This window comes from Gracilinanus agilis, chromosome 5 (assembly GCF_016433145.1).
Source record: "Gracilinanus agilis isolate LMUSP501 chromosome 5, AgileGrace, whole genome shotgun sequence".
NCBI lineage: Eukaryota > Metazoa > Chordata > Mammalia > Didelphimorphia > Didelphidae > Gracilinanus > Gracilinanus agilis.
This window is the reverse complement of record NC_058134.1, coordinates 133,270,286-133,288,104: the sequence shown is the minus strand read 5'-3', so window position 1 is coordinate 133,288,104 and position 17,819 is coordinate 133,270,286. Positions and strand designations below refer to the sequence as shown.

The 17,819-nt window shown below is 35.0% G+C and overlaps 1 protein-coding gene across 1 annotated transcript in view; it reads left to right on the top strand.

Annotated features, from left to right (window-relative positions):
* KCND2 (potassium voltage-gated channel subfamily D member 2) overlaps positions 1 to 17,819 on the top strand; it is a 593,859-nt gene that overhangs the window by 412,008 nt on the left and 164,032 nt on the right. The gene's annotated exons all lie outside the window — the stretch shown is intronic.

The following is a 17,819-nucleotide window of genomic DNA, read 5'->3' as shown; positions in this document are numbered from 1 at the left end:
TCCAGTTTGTTGCCACCACAAAAAGCGCAGCTATAAATATTTTCGTACAAGTCTGTTTATCTATGATCTCTTTGGGGTACAAACCCAGCAATGGTATGGTTGGATCAAAGGGCAGGCATTCTTTTATAGCCCCTTGAGCATGATTCCAAATTGCCAGCCAGAATGGCTGGATCAGTTCACAACTCCACCAGCAATGCATTAATGTCCCAATTTTGCCACATCCCCTCCAACATTCATTACTCTCCCCTTCTTTCATTTTAGCCAATCTGCTAGGTGTGAGGTGATACCTCAGAGTTGTTTTGTAAATCAGATAATATTTTATAAAATGCTTTTAAAACTTAGAGTACAAAAATATTTATAGAGGTGCTTTTTATGGTGGCAAAAAAAGGAAAATGAGGGGATATCCCTCGATTAGGGAATGGCTGAACAAATTGTGGTATATAATGGTGATGGAATACTATTGTGCTATAAGGAATGGCAAATCACTAAGAACTGGAAGGATCCTACATGAACTGATGTAGAGTGAAATGAATAGAAACAGGTACCTGAAACATTGTGAGACTGTTAAATGTAATAGATTTTGCTATTAATAGCAATGTGATCATCCAGGACTTCCCAAAGGACTTATGAGAAAGAATGTTACCCACATGTAGAGAAAGAACTATGGTAGGAAAAAATGCAGAAGAAAAAATGTATGACTTATCACTTGTTTATATGGGTATATGATTTGGGGATTTGGTTTTAAAAGATTGCTCTATTACAAAATGAATAATATGGAAATAGATTTTGAGTGATAATTTTTATATAACCTGGTGGAATTTGCTTGTCTGCACTGGGAGGGGATAAAGAATAGGGGATGGAGACAACATGAATCATGTAACCATGGAAAAATATTTTTTAAAATAAAAATAAATAAATCTAAAACTTAGAGTACAGTAAAATGGTAACTATTATTATTATGGTGATGATGATGGTGATGATGATGATGATGATAAATACCTGTTTAGATACATGTTGCTAAAAAAGGATATCTTTTGTGTTGTCTGGGAATCAAAAGATTTGGATTTAAGGTAGCATGGAGGATTGTGTATCAAGGGCTAAACCTACAATGAGGAAGTTCTGGATTTGGATTCTGCCTCCAGATTTATGAGCTCCATGATTTTAGTCATCACTAACTCCCTCAATCTCATTTCCTTATCAGTAAAATTGGGATTAAAAACAGCACCTATCTCACAAGGCTATTGTAAGGATAACATGAGACAATGTGTGTAGAGTACTTTGCAAACTTTAAGGTACTATATGAATGTCAATTAGTGATAGGACTGCTAATAATAGTAATATGGCAGCTAGGTGGCACAGTGTATAGAGTACAAGGGCTAAAGTCAGAAAATTTGGGTAAATCACTTAACTCAACTCTGTTGGCCTGTTGTTTGTCTGTAAAATGAGCTGAAGAAGGAAATGGCAAACCACTGCAATATCTTTGCTGTGAAAACCACAAATGGGGTCACAAACAGTCATACACAATTGAAATGGCATAATAAAATAATAATAATAATAATAGAGTCAGCATACCAAATGTATGACTAATAATAGGTAACTTTCTTTTTAAGGTCCTCAATTGTCTCATCTGTAAAACAATACTGATTGGACTAGGTGATCCCTGAAAAAAAAATGTGATCCCATCATATATTTGTACATACACGTGGACAAGAAAAAAAGGGAGAAAATTATCACGGCTCACAAGTGTCATTTTTGTTCTGCAACTTAGCTTTTTTTTTTTTTTTAAACCCTTGTACTTCGGTGTATTGTCTCATAGGTGGAAGATTGGTAAGGGTGGGCAATGGGGGTCAAGTGACTTGCCCAGGGTCACACAGCTGGGAAGTGGCTGAGGCCGGGTTTGAACCTAGAACCTCCTGTCTCTAGGCCTGACTCTCACTCCACTGAGCTACCCAGCTGCCCCCAATTTAGCTTTTGAATACAAAAAATAACATCTATCTATTCTAGCTCTAAATCCATGATCTTCTGAAGTCATATATTTTGCTATAAATCCTTATCTCAGAAATGGATCTGCTTTGATGAACTTGTTCTATTAAATTTCTAACCAGAGCCTGCTCTTTTTTTCTCATTTCACATGCTGCCTTCAAAGCTGGAGAAATGTACGATGGCTTCCACTAATTTTAGTAATAAAACATGGTAGTCCTACACCACTGAGCCCCAACTTTATTATTACCTTAAAAAGGTGAGGGTTGATATCATCCTAAGAGATGGTGTAGCATAGAGTGAAATTTCTAGGGCTATAAATTGAAGGGAAGATGTTGACCTACAATAGTACTTTTACATCACCTTGGAATTCCCTATATTTATGAAATCACAGGTCTAGTCCCTGATTCATTTTCTCTCTCTCTCTCTCTCTCTCTCTCTCTCTCTCACACACACACACACACACACACACACACACACACACACTTTTCCTGAGAGGCAGTGTGTCTAGCATAACACAAACACCATCATTTATTCTGCAATTAGCTTTTTCTGGAAGCAGACATAGATCATTTTCCTCAGCTAACACGAAGGACTCACTTCAGTGATCACTGACTGCCCTATTGTCTCCACACTCTCTAATCTGGACCTTAGCAGCCTTGTGCCCCAAACTGAGTCAGAACCAGCATTATATTTCAGTCTATGAACTTGCCACGGCCCATGAATAGCTTCTGCCCTATCAAGAAGTACATACAGCCTTCCTGTCTGAAACAAGAGTCATCTTAGTTCTAAGATCGCCTTGCCTTGGTGAATTTGCTCTTAATGGTCTGACTGCTTAGCCAGTCTTGGCATCTCATTCTTTCTTTGCCACTGGTTTCAAACCTCCTGGACTCCTGACTATTTGCTCTGGCTTTTACCTAGTGTTTTGCCTTAACCTTTGTATGCTGAATAACTTCTGGCTTTTAATCCTAGACCAGGTTTTGGCTGGCCGCTGTTTTGATCTCCACATTCTCCATGTTTTGTTTTTTAATTCTGACAATTTTTACTTCCTTTAATATTTACAAAGCATTTTACTTATTGTTGCATATTTGATTCTCACAACTCTCTGAGTTCTACAGATATCATCATCCCCATTTCAACATAAGAGAACTGAACAAAAGAGACATTTAGGATGAATTCCTTATAATCATCCTTCATCATATGCAAAATTCAATCTTACTATCTTCTGGCATTTGGTCCCTCCTGCCTCCACGGGAAATTGTCTTTCCAGTCCACCACATGACAATCTGGATAGAAGCTTCAGAGGATCAGATTATAGGCACAATGTCTTTAATGCCTCCAGGTAATTAGAACTATCTTGAGGTAGAAAGGGATGCTCAGAAAAATAATGCAGTCCCTTTTTTTTTTTTTTAAGAAGTCTTCAGACATCAGCAGGTTGAGCGCTTACTGCATCAGAAATTTTAATTCTGTTCTTAGTTGGACTAGATAACCTCTCAAGTACCATCTGGCTCTGAGCTTCCATGACACTTTAATCCAGTCGGTACTTCCAGTCTTCATTATTCATCATTACTTTGACTGGCCCACTTCTTTCTATCCTTTCAGCTTGATTTCCCCTTATTCACATCCTCACATAAAATATCAGTTACCTCACTCGTTCTCATTGATCATAGAAGTCAGACCCAAGAGAGTATGGATAAAGAATTACATCATCATATATATATCATCCCAGATCTAGCAGGCACAGGAAATTATTCCATCAGCAGCATAACTGTCATGTTCATAAGGTAAGATATAATGTTACATGATGATCTACATACATAGACATTCAGAACCCTTCCCAGATAAATATTATATTGTAGGGCCATTTAGACATAATCTATACAAAGATCTCATTATATATGAAATATTTCAACAGCATAAGCACGGTGTGTCTTCTTTTACAACATGACAAACATGGAAATGTATATTATGTGATCATTTATGTACAACATAGGTATGATATTACCTGCCTTCTTTGGGAGGGGGAGGGACTGAAAAAAGAACATAGATGGCAAAATATCAAAAAACATATTGTAAAATTGTATTAACATGTAAAAAAGGAAACAACCTAACAATAAAATGATGAGATTTTATTTTAGTAATTAACATCACTCATGGAGTCCAAAATGAACCTAGATCAGGCTTTATAATGTAGGATGGTGTTGTGAAGTTCCAGTGCATTGCATGTGCCTTGGTTCTGCAATGGAATGAATTTTATATCATTTTCACCTCTTTTCTCAGATTTCAGATAAAATTCTCTAAGGCAAATATTTCTTTTGAAGAAGTTAGCATATATATTCATTTTCTTCTCTCCCTAATATTATTAGAATCTAGGCATCATGATATATAAAATTCTGGCCTCAACATTAGGAAAGCATGAGATAAAATACAACATCTGACACATTTTACCCTAAGTAAGTTAATTACCTCTTTGTAATTGAGGCAACTCCATCAGACTTACCTCATTGTATAGTAGAAAGACCCCTGCATTTGGAATCAGAGGATCTGAGTTCATTCATAGCTCCCCCTCTTACTACCCTTGAGACCTTGGACAAGAAATTAACCTGCTCTGGGCCTCAGTTTCCTTACCTGCATAATAGAGGAAATAAATGAGATGACGTTGAGGGTTCCTTCTAGACCCAAATCTAAAATTCTGATCTATTGAGTCATAGACAGGTAGCAGGCTTCCTTGGTGGAATGGTTCCCATCTCATGTGTTCCCTTTGCTAACAAAATGATCCCTGCAATCATATCTGCAAATTAACATTAATTGTGTGATTCCCATTTGACTTCTAGACTGTGTCAGAGGTTCTGTTCACACAAATCAAACATGCTATTTAATATATTTGAACATTGTGAAGACTATCTTTGGACCATGTGGCTAATTACATAATCATCCTAAAAAATAACCTTTCAAAGCTATTAGCTTCTGACTGAAACCCCAGATTGAATTAGTCTATCATATTTTCCTTCCTTCATCACAAATGTTCTTCCTTTATTCCAGACATCTTGCAACCATCAGAATATGGAGAATTGTTTTCTTTTAGACTGTCATCATCAGAGAGACTTTAGAAAAAATACATTGTTTTTCCTCATATATTTTTTCTCCAATTATCATGTTAGTGACTGATTTAAACTGAACTATGAAAGGCCATTTCCGTTACAGTTAAATCTAGTGTGAACTGACTTCAGTCAGCAGCATTTTACTCTATGTCAGCCAGGAAACAGCAATAAAGAAAAGAACAGACATCATTTCTTATGAATGTCCTATGTTTTCACATCAGTAGCTTTACAATTACTTGTCAAAAGCATCCCCAGAGTTGAAAATCACAACTTATTGTTCCCTCTTGGTGGGAAATTTCAAACTATTAAACTTGTATTAAGAAGCTGCAACCAAATACTTTTTTTGCTAATGTCACCAAGCTTTTTAGGCTATGAATATGAGAAGCAATTTTCATTTTTTTTGTTTGTTTTGAAACACAAATGTTTCAAAATCCAAGCTCCACTTGCAAACACAGTTAAAATAGTGTAGCTATCCGTGTGCGTGTTTTTAGGAAGTCAAGTAACGGACCACACTGTATCTTTGTGCATACAAATTCAGGAAATATAATTTATTAAATTTACAAGCATGAAATGGAATTCATAAAATAGTGACAGCAGCTAAAGAATCAACGCTGTGGCCATGTGCCTTGAAGAAGCATTAGCTTGACAGAAAGAGAGGCTTCGTTTTATTTTCAGTTCCGTTCTTGGCTTTCTATTACCTTTACAAACCATGATATACCCCTTTTTACTTTACCCTTTTGTCACATAGAAATTCAATAGCCAGATTTTCCCTTGTAAAGTAAAGTAGGCTTTTTGAGACTGAGTAAAGACTTTCAAGAAGCATGAAATATTATTGTTTTTTATCCCTTATACCAATATTGAGTAACACAAATATCTCTCTTTTCAACTCACTGAAAATGAATTATTTTCAGTCCAAATACATGCAAAAAAACTGTTTATAGAACCTTGAGTTAATATGGCACTTGAAAGCAGTTTTCTAATCAGGACCATATAATGAAGCTATTAATTATGAAAATTAAATGATGCCGCTTAAGTATTACTTAAACTCAGTTTGATGATTTATTCATTTTAAAACTGTCAGTCTCACTGAGAAGCAGGAACTGAGGCATCATAGCTGCATGAAGCCCTCTTCCTACGAGGAGCCACTGAGATATTTCCGTTCACTGAAGGCTGGTAGCTGCTGGCCAAAGTGTTTACTAAGAAATAGATTTGAACATTTCAAGTCAGCTTAACTAACTATGATACAATGAAAGTTGACCATAATATGATTGTTTGTTCTCTTACTCCTAGGTGATCAGAGCTCTCTCTAAATAACAATAATATGAATAAAAGTTAGCATTTATTTGTCTTTAAGGAGTGAAAAAGTCTTTATATATATATATATATATTGAAAAAGTCAATATATATACTTTTTCAATAAACCTGTGAGGTAAGTGCTAATATTATCCCCATTTTATAGATGAGGAAACTTAACTTACCTGGGGTCAATGGTTAATAATTATATGAGTCCAGATTTGAGCTTTATATTCTTTTTCCATTAAAATTGTATTTTAAGTTCTTCAGTAAAATATGCAATTCTTTTTTCTTTAAAGATGCTTTGAGTTCTTCAATAAAACAATATAATAATAATAATTAATAATAATAATAATGGAGATAATCTCTACATAGGACTTTAAAATTTATAATGTACTTTATATATTTTATCTCATTCGACCTTCACAATACAGATTAAAAGGTAGTGTATAAAGAATTCTGCAAACCTTAAAGAGCTAAATAAATGTAAGTTAGCATTATTATTATTATTAATAATATTGTTACTAAATTAAAGATGAGGAAATGAGATTGTAAGGGTTTGAGTTAACTTGCCCTGAAACCATAAGCAGGAAACGTCTGGGGCAAGATTCAAATGCAGACTTTCCCAATTCCAAATCCAATTATCTATCCACTATACCCCCTACTTGCCCAAACATTAATTCAGATTCCACTAATCTGAATTCATGATTATGAAACATTTCCCTTCTATACTGTGGTTTCTAGGGAAAAAAGGGAAATTCTAAAAGATGGTGACGGAAGAGGATAAATAGCATTGTTCAGGAATAGACACCAGGTGTAAAACAGCCCTGCCATCACCAAATTTTAGAGGTTGGGTTGAGACCATCTTGGGTAACATCTCAAAGTAACACAACCCAGAGAACCTTATCCCTTAGGCACTGCTCTACTCAGCTCTTCTCCTTTGGCTTTGTCTTACACTCAAAGGTTTTCTCTACATATGCTTCATCTTCCCAAGTCACTGACTTCAAATAAATTATAATCAACTCCATTTTACAAGAGTTTATTAAGACATTCAAGTGGCTCTCAATTTCCTAGAGGTAAAATTAAAATTTCTCCTTTTAACTTTTTTAAACTTAACACAACCTGTCTTCTGATGAAATTTTCAGCCACATTGAACATTATTCCCCCTCCTGCACTCTGCAATGCAGCTAAACTGACCTGCTTTCTGTTCCTCATTCACTCTACTTCCTCTCCCATTCCTATGTCTTTGCATGAGCTGTACCATATGCATTCTCTGTTTTCTGACACTGTATAGACTCCTTCTCCTTTCAAAAACAGTTCCAAGATCCAGCCATCTACATGAAGCCTTTCTTAATCTTCTAGATCAGGGGTCAGCAACCTTTTTGGCCATGAGAGCCATAAACGCCACATTTTTTTAAATGTAATTTTGTGAGAGCCGTACAGTGCTCACAGTGCACGCTCCTGTAACAGCGCCTTAAAAAAATTGACTTTATGGCTCCTGCAGAAAGAGCCATATCTGGCCCTCAAAAGAGCCAGATACAGCTCGAGAGCCATACATTGCCTATCCCTGTTCTAGATACTAGTACCTTTGCATTTTTTCTCTTCACATTTATTTTGAACAGATTATGTATATAATTTTTGTCTTCTCCATTAGAATATAATCTCTTTTTGACTGGGGATTTCATTTGTGGTGATGATATCCCAAGCTCCAAAAACAATTCCTGGAACATAGTAAGAATTCAATAAATGCTTACTGATTGATTGGCTGATCTAAGCATTTAATGTGTGCTACATCCTGGGAGAAATGCAAAATTTATATTAGACCTAGTCTCTCTGCCCTCATAGAGCTCCAATGTGGTTAAAAGATATAAAAGTTAAATATAAAATACTCTAATAAATCCTTTAAAAGGTATAAATAAAAATACATTGTGAATTCCAAGGAAGGAAAAGATAATATCAGAGAAGTGATTAGAGAAGTCTTCTTGGAAGAGGTATTTAGATAGACTACAAAAGTCCGTTAGAATTTCACTGTACAACAAGGGAGAAGGAAAACATTTCAAGAATAGGTAATAATAGAGGCAAGGACCCATACAAGAAAAAATGTAAGACATTTTCAAGGAACATAAGCAGGAGACTAAGCTGAAGGTATATGTAGAAATGTGGCACAAGATATGCTGGAAACATTAAGTGGTCTTGGATTTGGAAGGCCCTTGAATTAAAAAAAGCGCAAGAGTTTAACCTTTATTTATTTATTTGGCTATTAGGGATTACAACAATTGTTGAAAACTAATAAGTTCCAAACTACATTCCCTTCTGAATTTGCCCTCTTTGCTCCTAAGATATCAACAAGTTAAACTGACAAACTAACTTGGACAAATGGTGAAAGTCTAGATTGGTAAACTAATAGCTCAGATGGTAATAATCTATGGGAAAGAAAATCCTTTACAGAAAGGCAAAGGAGGTATTCTGGATAGGTGAGAACTAATGATTCTCTTTGAATCACAACTAATGATTAACTAGTGAAACAAACTAGTCTATTTATTTAATGGACCAGCTCTAAGAATAGAATTAAATGCTCCCCAATTCATCTGAGTTGATAGTTCAGGAAAAATGCAATTAACTCAAAGAGGATCACTGGGAAATGATGACCAGAACCCTTTTTTTCCCTGAGAAACCAATAGGCAAAGGATGGAGAACCTACAGAGTCAGGAGGAACAGCAAATAACTCATGAACCAAGTCCAAATAATCCACAATTTAGATTAGCTACATGTCGACAAGTGGGAGTGGAAGAATATAAAGGCAGAAATTAAATAGAAACAAATTCAGAGGAAAAACTTGGATGACTCACTGCAAGAATAAAGGACTAGAAAAGGAAATGTTAATATGTCAGGAGGAGTGAATTAGAACTGTCATTGATTGATGAGAGCAGAAATATTTGGGGGTTCTGTGAGTGGGTGTCTTTCCTCTGATGCATATTCTTGCTGACAGATTTAAGTTGCCCCTGATACTTCTAGGAGGAAAGGCATTCTCCTATATTAAGAAATGGAAAACTATTTTTTCTGAGAAAACCAAGTCTGTGGTGCCCCAAAAGCTCTTTTTATATAAATAATTTCCAGTTCACTAACTTCTTTTATGATGCAAATGCTTTCCAGTAAAATATATACCATGTATCCTATTTCAGTACCTTGAAAGATCTTTTTTTTAAACCTTTTTGTCAAGGAGGTAGCATTGTGTTGGAGACATTATTGTGTAGTAGATAGGACTCAAGAGTCAGGAAAATCTGAGTTTGACTCATGCTTCTGCCATTTACTATGAGCATGACCCTGGACAAGTTGCTTAACTTGGATGAGCCTCAGTTTCCCTATCTGTAAAAAAAGGCTAATAAAGCCTATAGCCCCTTTCCTCAATGGGTTAGTCATAAGGTTTAAATGGAATAGTTATTTGTAATGCATTTTTCCAACCATCAAGAGTTATATAAACATTACTATCAGTTTGTGTGGTGAAGCCAATGCTATTCTGGAGTCATCGAGACCTGACTTCAAATGCGGCCTCAGTCATTACTTGTATGACCCTTAGAAAATCACTTAACCTCAGTCTCAATTATCTCATCTGTAAAATTGGTATACCAGCATGTATCATTTATCATTATTCATCAGTGCACATTGTAACACTTGTGTAACATGACAGACTTTATGCATATATAAAGTAGGGGCAGGGGATTTTGGGGAGGAACATTCCAAAACAGGTTCATTACCCAGTGTCCAGCCTTCTGATTTTAAGACTCTCTGCTCTTCCTTAACCTGGTTCTCTAGTAGCAGAAACACAATCCATAGCTGGGTCTATTTTAAGTCTTGACAGTCATTCTTTGTAACAAATATTTTTAGAAGAAAGACCCCCCCCCAAAAAAAAAATGTTCAGCATACCTTGGTCTCATCTGTCATTACTAAGCAGAGTATTTTACACTCATAACAACCTACCTCTTCAGTGAAGGAAAAGAGATCTGTTTTTTCAACTCTTCTCCAACTCTAAAACCAAGATTGGTCATTTTAATTACCCAGCATTTAGTTTCAGTTTTGCTCGTCTTTCCACGTAGAGGTCATAATCATTGTTTATGCTGCTTTCCTGATTTACCTCACTTCATTCAGTTCATAAATATCTTCTCTGACTTATCAGTTATCTTTTCTTAAAGGACAAGAAAAACTATTGTACATATGCCAAAATTTGTTCAGCCTACATGGACACTTTTATTTCTAATTCTTTGCCATCATCTAAAGAGCTGAGATAAATATTTGGGAATATCGGAAGAACCTTTCTGTCTTTAATTTCCTCAAAGTATCTAACACCTGTAGTAATGTCATCTCTGGTCAATATGTATGGACATTTTAGTCATTTTCCCTTGGAAATACTTTTAAATATTATTTCAAATAGCTTTTGAAAATTCACAAATTCTTAACTGTACCAATATTGTCCGTCTTCCCACAGCCCCTCCAATACTCTTTCCATTTTAAAATGCGTGTTTTTTGATTGATTGACCAGTTATCATTTCGGAAAAGTCACTTCATATCAAACAAATTGGAAGAGTAGTTTTGATTTCCATTTATCACAGTATAAATTATTTGGAGCAATCTTTCATATGTTTGTTAATAGCTTGCAATTACTTTAAGAGCAATTTATTTATATCCTTTGGTCACTAATCCACTGATGAATGGATAATATATTCCTGTTATTTCCCCATATGTCTTAGATATTAGACATTTATCAGAAATATATAATGAAGAGATTTTTCCCATTCACACTTTAAAAATCACAATTGTACTTAATTTATTTCTCCAAAAGCTTTTGGTTTTTGCTCTATAGTTTTTTCCACTTTTTTATTTTTAAGAAGTATCAAAAAGTTTTTATGGTTACTTCAATACTCTGTACTATAATTGAGGTCTAGAAGTATAATTCTGTTTCATTTCTATTTTTTCCCACCATTTAGCAAGATATTCTAGATCTTTCGTTCCTCCAGAAATCATGGGATTTTTACCATAGCTAAAGAACTACCAAATACATCTTCATAGTTATATTTCTTGGTTGCTTGCCTCTAAGCTTCTCTCACAATTAGGCAAGCATCCTTCTTTTATGGGACTGTGCATAGGTATCAATGCATACACAAAGCTGTAGAACATTTTTATGGGTATAGAAGTTTACTAAATGAAAATTGAATTTCATAAGCCTAACCAATAGAACTGCAAGGCACCAATTAAAAGGAAGCTCTCTCCTTCAACAAAGATATTTTGATTCTATAAATATCAAAGGGCAAACAGAGGACCATTGTATAGATGAAAGAACAGTGCACTTTAATCAGAAAACCTACATTCAGATCCCTCATTTAATACTTAACTTTCATATGACTAGAGGCAAATCACTTAACTTCTCTAACCCTGTTTTCTGAGTCATAAATGGGAAATAATGATGCTTATGTGAATTATCTTACAAAGTAGTTGTGAAGAAAATATTTTTAAATCATAGAGTGATATATAAATGAGTTAGTGCTATGACAAAATAATTATAATTATTTTCATAAATATTCATAAATGAATTAAAATTTTGATTAAAATTTCATAAATAAATAATATTTTCATAAATAAGTATTGAGCATCTAAGACAAATTACTTCTGAAAGGAGATACAGAAAGCTCACTTCCTTCAAATGACTCCCTCTCTAAATTGAGAAAACATGAACTACTGATAGAAAACTTAATAATGATAAATTGTTTAAATAAACATTCCCATCAAGCAGAGAAGAGATACCATCTGGCAAAGCATGGTAATTGCCAAATCGCAAAAGAGAATAACAGACAGAAAGAATTCAGAGAAGAGAAGGATTATTTTGCTTTATACTGGCCAGAGAAGAATCAACTAATAAGGGTAGAACAGGCAAGGCTGTGGAGACTTTGAATATATAGCAGTTTGAACTTTATTTTTTTTTCCACATAGGCAATAGGAAGACAATACAGTAATGGAGTTTAAGCAGATAAATGATGTAATCTAAGTAGTATTTTAGAAATTTTTCTATAGTGTCAGAGATTATTTTCCACCAAAGTTTGACTCATCTTTTGCCGTGGCATGTCATAAATGTTCAAAGGCAAGGCCAACAAGAGGACAAGGACTGGTAAATTTTACCATTCTGGAAGACAACCTCAGGCATGGACACAATCTGGTGGGGACCTATCAAGTTGGATAATGGCTTTATTACAAAAACAGATTGTCTGGCCACCAGGTAATTTTTCTCAAATTCACGTCATGAAACCATATCACAAAGGCTATAAGGCTTACAATCCACCTCCATGGAAGTATGTATTCTCATCAATAAAATCCAAGATCTTTTTTTAAGTCTGGTGGCAACACATAAAGCTGATTGGGGGAGAAGGAGCAACAAAGAGACTAGTTGGGAATTTGGCTAAGGGAAAATTTTCTTAGTATTTACTTTTATGCCTAAGTTTAAATTTTAGTACTACTGGGAAAGGAAATTCTCATTCCCAATGATAAATATGATGAAATCAGGTTTATCTGCAGAGGAATAATCATATTTTACTCTAATTTAAAATTGATGTATCCAGAGCTTACCACCACCCATACCACCACCACCACCACCACCACCACCACCACCTTACAAAAGAACCTATGTAGTGTTACAGAATGGATAAAGAACTAGCCTGTGATGAAGAGCAATTCCTAACTGACTCATAAGAATTCCAGGTGGCCCTGGTCATATCCCTTAACTGTTAAAAACCTTGGCAACTCTCTCAAGCTGTGAATTGTAGAGCATTTGCTGATCTGCATTGGTAAAGGGATTTTCCAAGGAGCTTCTTACTCTGACAAAAATGATAGATTCAGTCCCTGCCATAAAATTATTATTTTTTTAAAGTCCCAACGCTCCTTTCTCAAGAGAAAATAACAACATAAATAGAGTACAGTACATCAAAATATTCCTCCTTTGAATCCTTTCCCTTTATTGAATTATAAATAGTAATATAACTCAACAAGTAATACTGTATGAAGCCACTGACAACTACAACAAGTAGTTAATGGCAAAAAGCCAGTCCTAGAATCCTTCTATCAAATTTCTACCAATTAGGAGAATGGGGAATTTCCCACTTAAAGGCATAGGGTAAAGAGGGAACAATAATGCAATTAGTGTAATTTATCCCTATTTTATAATGTTCTCAAATGCAAAGATCACTTCATCTTAAACTATTGCATAAGTCAAGATGCTTTATTCCCAGTATGCACTCTTATTGGGTTCTTGAGTAGGAGGAAGAAAAAGAAATAGGAGGAGAATTGGTCCATATTACATGGAATAAACATCTAACCATACTGTTTAGCTAACATAAAACTAACCTAACTCTAGCTTTTAGAGCTGATGGCTAAGATCAAATGATCTAAAGTAGTATATCACTTAGAAGTAATGAAGCAAATTAAGTAATTGAAGAAAAACTAGTAAAATAGCAAAGCAAAGCAAAAGCTATTAACAGCTAAATGTAATCGTCTCATTAAACATGTTGCATGAAAAAATATGGCCCAGGATTCAGTAGCAAGCCTAATCTCAGAGACTCCAAATTTTTCTCTAAACTTTAAGGAAATGGCTTTCCCTGTAGGCTGATTTCATTTAATAAGAATATATTTCAAATGTTATATCTCAAATGTATATATGTATACGTATATACATATTTGTGTGTGCCTGCAGACAATGTTCTGCATTTAAAGATGTTATGATTTCTTTAAGATCCCTCTATAATTCCATGATTCATTTTATTCAAATAGTTCAAGTCCAGGTCTGTTTATTCATAATAGAGATACTGGTAGGAAAGTTTCATTTACATGTGGAATACTGAAGAGAAAAAATGGAAAAATTGAAGAGATTAATATAAAAAGGGGGAATCAGAAGTCAATTTAACTCTTTTTGACTGAAAAATTCATGAGAATAACTTTCTTGGGATAAATTGAAGTGCAACTTAGAAGAGTGAAAAATACTGCACAAATCTAAGAGCCTTGAGAAACTTTGGGATGTCGTGGGATCTCATACTCAGAGTTCACTGTTGCTATTAAGAATGAATCCTCAGTAATTTTCCTTTAGAGTTTTAGGTAGAAACAATGATTTTGATTTAGCTTTTTTAAATTTCTAAGTGGAAAGGGATTTTAAAAAAGGAAGTGAGAAGAAAGAGGGACAAACACACATACATACATGCACACTTTGTAAAAAGCATTTAATCCTAGATGAGACTTTAGTGTAAATATAGCATTTATATGTTCTTCAGTCTTTGTTTTTAAGGTTATGTTCTACATTAAAAAATGTGTGGTTTGCATTAACATTTTATGAATTATTTATTTTGTTTGCCTTTTTTACCATTGTTTCTCTGAAAATTGTGTTTGTAAATCTGCCCAGATAGTGGGATGTCTCTTAGAGAGGAACTGAAGATAAGAAAGAGAACTTAATTTTAAAAATAGTCCAAATTGCCAAGGAGGGAGTGTAAGGCAGTTTATTTGGATGCCCATTGTTTGTTCTGCAAACCCTGGGGATAAACTGATAGAATAATTATAATAATAACAGCTGGCATTCACATAACATTTTTGAGTTTGCAAAGTGCTTTGCATTTGTAGTCTCATTTGTTCCTCAGGACAACCCAGTGATGAGATTATTATTATCCTCATTTTACATATTAGGAAACTGAGGCATGGGGGTTACATAAATTTTACTTCTAATAAAAGTCTGAGGTGGGGTCCTAATCCAAATATTCTCTCAGGGGGCAGCTGGATGACTCAGTGGATTGAGAGCCAGGAAAGGCGGGAGGTCCTACATTCAAATCTGACCTCAGACACTTCCTAGCTGTGTGACCCTGGGCAAGCCACTTACCCCCATTGCTTAGCCCTTACCACTCTTCTTACTTGGAGCCAGTACATAGTATTGGCTACAAGACCAAAGGAAAGGGTTTAAAAGATATTCTCAATATGAAGCCTATGAATCCAGTTGTATTTAGCATTATTCACATATTTTAAAAGATGGACAGCAAAAGCATATAAAACCGGGGAAAATGAATATGATAGAAACCTATTTCTACAAACTAAAGAATCAAATTGTGAGCAGAAGAGTCTTTCTAGAAGAGTTAAAATTTTAATGGCAATTTTTGTCAAGAAAAAAGGGGCTATCAAGAACATTGAAGAATCCAAAATAAAAAACTCAGCATTCCCCTAAATTTTGGAGGAGAAAAAATGTGACCAAACTTAATGCAATACCTTTTCCTACCAGAGATTAAATCGTTTTAGAGATCTCTTACATATTCACATTTTTATTTTCTTTAAATTTCCAGTGGTAGAAGAAATAATCACTGGGGAGGGCAGATTAATAGTGGTTTCAAAACTTTTATTTTTGGTAAGCATCACACAAAAAATAATAATCAACTGAATTTAATCAAAGTCATAACTGAGAAGAGCAACATAATAGGAGACCAAGATTCTAGATATAATTCTGTCATTCATAATTTAATTAATACCAAGTAATTTAAGTAATCTCCACATCTCTAAAATGGAGATAATCTTTCCTGCTTTGATGTTTTATAGGATTAATTTTGGTACAGATCTGTGATCTTATCCATATGGGGTATCCCTTTGTAAAAATTCCTCTCCTATTCAGGTTAGCAGTTCAAGCCACATAGATGGCAATGGGTTGTAGAAAGGGTGCTAAATTTGGAGTCTTCGAAGATGGGTTCAAATTCTAGTTCCAGCACTTTCTGCCTGTGTAACTTGGGGGAAGTCATGTTACTTGTCTCTCTGGAGCTCAGTTTTTCTTTTATGTACATAAAATGAGATAACTGGATGGATCAGTATGTCAAACTCAAAAAGAGGAGGTATTAAGTCCTACAGAAACATTCCTACTTATTGTCTTAGAAATCACATATGAATATTTTCTAAGATTAGTTCTATGGTTATTTGTTAAATGTTTCCCAATTACATTTTTTTTATTTTTTTAACATTTATTAATAATCATTTTTAACATGGTTACATGTTTCATGCTCCTATTTTCCCCTTCACCCCCCGCACTCCCCCCACCCATGGCCGACGCACTTTTCCACTGGTTTTGTCATGTGTCCTTGATCAAGCCCAATTTCCCAATTGTTGGTGGTTGCATTGGTGTGGTAGTTTCGAGTCCACATCCCCAATCATGTCCACCCCGACCCATGCGTTCAAGCAGTTGCTTTTCTTATATGTTTCCTCTCCTGCAGTCCTTCCTCTGAATGTGGGTAACATTCTTTACCATAAATCCCTCAGAATTGTCCTGGGTCATTGCATTGCTGCTGGTACAGAAGCCCATTACATTCAATTTTACCACAGTATATCAGTCTCTGTGTACAATGTTCTTTTGGCTCTGCTCCTTTCGCTCTGCATCAGTTCCCAGAGGTCTCTCCAGTTTGTTGCCACCACAAAAAGCGCAGCTATAAATATTTTTGTACATGTCTGTTTATCTATGATCTCTTTGGGGTACAAACCCAACAATGGTATGGCTGGGTCAAAGGGCAGGCATTCTTTTATAGCCCTTTGAGCATGATTCCAAATTGCCAGCCAGAATGGCTGGATCAGTTCACAACTCCACCAGCAATGCATTAATGTCCCAATTTTGCCACATCCCCTCCAACATTCATTACTCTCCCCTTCTTTCATTTTAGCCAATCTGCTAGGTGTGAGGTGATACCTCAGAGTTGTTTTGATTTGCATTTCTCTAATTATTAGAGATTTGGAACACTTTCTCATGTGCTTATTGATACTTTTGATTTCTTTACCTGAAAATTGCCTATTCATGTCTCTTGCCCATTTATCAATTGGGGAGTGGCTTGATTTTTTATACAATTGCTTTAACTCCTTGTATATTTGAGTGATTAGACCCCTGTCAGAGTTTTTCGTTATAAAGATTTTTTCCCAATTTGTTGTTTCCCTCCTGATTTTGACTACATTGTTTTTGTTTGTACAAAAGCTTTTTAGTTTAATATAATCAAAACCATTTAATTTACATTTTGTAATTTTCTCTAACTCTTGCTTGGTTTTAAAGTCTTTCCTTTCCCAGAGATCTGACAAGTATACTATTCTGTGTTCACTTAACTTATTTATAGTTTCCCTCTTTATATTCAAGTCATTCACCCATTCTGAATTTATCTTGGTGTAGGGTGTGAGATGTTGATCTAGACCTAATCTCTCCCATATTGTTTTCCAAATTTCCCAGCAGTTTTTGTCAAATAGTGGATTCATGTCCCAAAAGTTGGGCTCTTTGGGTTTATCATACACTGTCTTGTTGATGTCATTTACCCCAAGTCTATTCCACTGATCCTCCTCTCTGTCTCTTAGCCAGTACCATATTGTTTTGATGACTGCTGCTTTATAGTATAGTTTAATATCTGGTACTGCTAGGCC